A 4,145-nucleotide genomic window follows, 5' to 3' on the forward strand; every position below is an offset into this window, starting at 1 on the left:
GGAAAAACAATCTGTTTTATTTCGTGGCTCTAAGGCCTTATTTATAGGATTACAAGTTGTAGAGATCCAAAGAAAAATGTGCTAAAAACAAGACATTGGAAATAGAAACAAAGACTTGACTAAATAAAGTCTTTGACTGAAACTTGGACTACCTCTTCATATAGCCACGACCAGGACTTTGAAAGGTGAAGAATATACTCCTGATATGGGCCAAGACATGTCCCTTTGAGGCCTGGTCGAAATCCATCTTTTCCCTTAGCCAATATTTATCGGTTTCTCCATTTGGCCCAAACAAGTTCGTTTTTGAATCTTTTTGAAACCATCAAGCCCAATGCTTTCTTGAACATTTAGAACATGAATAATAACCTTTGTCATGATTGAATTGACCGTTGGTTCATCAGAAAGAAGGTTAGCCATTTCGAGCTTCTCGGGTGGTCTGAATTCGCGAGAACTGAAGATCACCTGATTTATAAATAGCATAACTATCACATATGAACTCCGTTTGATCTGATTCTTCTTCAAAGAGCTCCGTAATTGAGTTGAGAACATTCTCCAAGTGATTTCATGCGTAGAAGCCTCGTGGTTTGGAAGATATGAGTCAAACAATGAACATATATCTTTACTGCTTTCCATGATCAAGCCATGCATGCCTGTTTTGCCCGGTGCGCTACCCCACGGCACATCAGAAATGGTATTATCTTCGTTCGTTCTCACTCTAAAGCTTTTCTTTCTCTCAACATGTAAGATAGGAAATCTATGTACATGCAAAAAACTGTGCACTACAGCGATTTACTGGACTTTTATATGTTAGATAATGAGAAAAAGATAAAAATAGCATTAAATCAAGTTTTTGTTCCCAAACTAGCACTCAAGGTCAAAAGTCACAAAAATAGCACTTAATGTTTTATCAAAAGTCACAAACTTAGGGTTTAGAGTTAAAGGGTGGGGTTTAGGATTTAGGGTTTAGGGTTTAGGGTTTAGAGTTTAGGGTGTAGGGTTTAGATTTTAGGGTTTAGGGTTTAGGTTTTAGAGTTTAGGGTTTATGGTTTAGAGTTTAGGGTTTAGGGTTTAGAGTTGAGAAATGAGGTTTTGGGGATAAGATTTCAAATTTTGAAAAATAAAAAAATTAAAATTCTCAAAGGATAAACTTTGAAAGATGCTATTTTTGTCATTTTAGTTTTTGAGTGCTATTTTTGTGATATAAACTTAGAAATGTGTTATTTTGGAGATTTGCCCTTAGATAATCCCCCACTCATATCTTTGTAAAAATATTATGCTTACATTCATATGTATATGCTGAGTATATGAATAGTCTTCTAGATTCACGAAGTTGTTCAGAAACAGAATCAATTCACATATAGATTTTTATTTTGTTCATGATCCTGTTGTGTTTTTGATAAACATATGCATATATGATAGCGCTGATGAAAAAATTAGTAATTGTTTTAAAATATCATAAGATTTGGAGCATCCTAGGATGAAAAGAGAAGCAAGCACATAGATATAAAAATTTGATCATTGTGGTAAGAGCTCCTTGCATATCTGTGTTTCCTTTTTGCTCTTTTGTTTTCCCTGTTTTTCTACATTCTATTTATTAATAAGTTTTAACTTTTAATTGTCAGATAAACCATATTGTCTTCAATTAATTCTAGCAGAGGAAGTAACAGGCTCTTATGAGTTATGACATCCTTGAGCTGCGGAAACATGATCAAGGTGTGATTCATTGGTTTCTTCAGTTTAGAATCTACAAAATTCATGTTCTATCAATTTTGTGTTCTACTTTTTGAATCTTCAGTTGTAAAAAGAAAGAACAAATATAGCAATGTGACAATTTTTAGTGAATGAAGCTATTTTACTTACGTTTCTTGCAACTTTCTTACATCTTTGTTTCTTATTTAATTTCTGGTTGGCTACTATATGTGTTGCTAACATTATGCACAATTTTATTGTGGTATCAAAGATATGATGTCTACGAGTTGAACTCTGGTTCATGAAGAGATCCTGATGGTGATATCACTCAGGGTTGGTCCCTAGATTATTTTATTTGTGCAGTTTACATGTTGGGTACAGATGAAACAGGAGGAACACAACTTGAGATCTTTCTCACGTTTGATTTTTTAACATGACAAAACAATAGCGTGGTTGTTTTTAGGTGTATATAAATATATGTAAGAATGCTTCTTTTTAGCCATGGACGGTGATTATGTCAAAGAGAGTGTTGGCTGAAACAGATGCATCTGAAGGGAAGGGACGACTGATTTTAATGCAGTGAGTCAGTATCTATATATATGTAAGAATGATTTTTTTCCCACTGATACATGTTCCTGGGAGAACATATATACAGTCTTTCCCCTTCAGCGTTTTTTCATTGGTTCTTCTTTTTAATTATATTTTAGTTTTGTTCTAAGAAAAAAACATCAGTTATATATCATGCATTAGTGCATTATCATGTGACATCACAACTAAAATATAAATAAAAACCACAACATCAATTTTTTTACTTTAGTAATAACTATTTTAATCAACAGCCAATTTTTAGATAATAATAAGATTATGATCACTGTTCAAAATTGGTTATATGTGTGTGTGTAAAAATATAGATGATGCAATTACATCAAAACAAACTTAGAACGAAGTGGAACAAAAATTTTGGAAAGACATCTGTGAAAGTTGTGAATTCAATGGCTTTAAATCTAAAATAGAATTACGATTGGTTGTACATTAAAAAAAGTTTTGCATCGAACTTTATATAGTAAGATAAATAAATATTTAGATCATGGATCTAATTAGTTGGGTTGAAATTTTTAAACTGGTATTTAAAAAATATATATTTTAAAAGGATTGTAAATTTAAAGGTGAGGGTCAATTAAATTACTAAGAGAATAATTGGAAACAAAATTTATAAAAATCAAGTGAAATGAAACATTTCTATAATTCATCCAATCAAACATATAACTAAAATTTATTCAATTTTTTTTTTCATTTTGCTCATTACCTTATATATAATTTCCAATAACAAAAATATCAGAAATTTGGATACTAATTTTTTTGAAATTTGTAAGACAGGAAAATTACATAACTGATAATAATTTTATAATTGTCTAGGTACTTATATTTTTATAATAGATTATACCATTTATATATCAAAATAAACATACATACAAAATATATAATAAAAATTAAAATTTAAATAAAAACCCCGGGCGTAGCCCGGGCCGACCCTAGTAATCTATATTATAATAGTTGAGTTTTTGATCACTCCTCAGTGCGCCACGCCAGTGTTTTGTAGGCCCCACTTTTAAAAAGTGTGAAAAAGTGTCAAATCCATGGCTCGAACCGGGTTATTGAGATATAAACACCAACATTTATACCACTAAGCTAAATAATACTTTGTACATTGGTGGCCGAACCTAGTATATATTTATGAAGGTCGGAATCCCTTGTTCTTCGGCTTCCTCTGAGGGTCGGGCTTACAAGTGTATTATGGGTCATTTTTAAATGGGATTCATCACGTTATTTGAAAAAAGCTCAAGTTTGCAACATATTGTAAATTGTTGTCGTTTAACATGAGTTTGAGTTCTTTTCATCGTTGTCTCAAACAAGTCTGAGTTACAGAGTTGCGTAGTGTGTCTGTTCGTAATCTATTTTTTCACCGGTGAACTCTTCATGTCTCCATCTTAAATTGCTTGATCATAAATGTTCCTGATTTGTAACCCCTCTGTAAACCCTATATATATGATTTTTATCTTTGATGAACTCAATCTGCATCTCCATAAAACTCATTGATTCATCTTAGCTTATAACCATCTTCTAGAAAATGTTTATATCTGCCTCTCCAGTTCCTCAAACCGGCGTCCCTGCGTCCGTCACTCAACCTTCGAGTCTCTCCATCTTGGTCGTAGTAGTCAGAGCATAGCCTCTGGCTTCATCCGCTTTTGGGATTCCCTGATCTTCAAGAAAGACATGGAGTTTGCGGGAATCATGGGAACTTCAAGAAAGACAGGGAGTTTGTGGGAATCACGGTTCTACTCCTTGATGAAAAGGTAAGTTAATATTCGATCTATCACACTTATTTAACATAGTTGTTTTAATTGATTTCATGATTCTTTGTTGAATAATATTATTTGCAGATTCCGTGATTCATG

General features: G+C 32.6%; 1 long non-coding RNA gene across 1 annotated transcript; it reads left to right on the plus strand.

Annotated features, from left to right (window-relative positions):
• The first annotated feature begins 1,242 nt into the window (after positions 1 to 1,242).
• Positions 1,243 to 1,864, plus strand: LOC106304655. The gene is made up of 2 exons (XR_001262800.1): positions 1,243 to 1,523; positions 1,623 to 1,864. It is a non-coding gene; the product is annotated as an uncharacterized LOC106304655 (long non-coding RNA).
• The last annotated feature ends 2,281 nt before the right edge of the window (positions 1,865 to 4,145 follow it).

The sequence above is a fragment of the Brassica oleracea genome, chromosome C7 (genome assembly GCF_000695525.1).
Source record: "Brassica oleracea var. oleracea cultivar TO1000 chromosome C7, BOL, whole genome shotgun sequence".
NCBI classification, from domain to species: Eukaryota; Viridiplantae; Streptophyta; class Magnoliopsida; order Brassicales; family Brassicaceae; genus Brassica; species Brassica oleracea.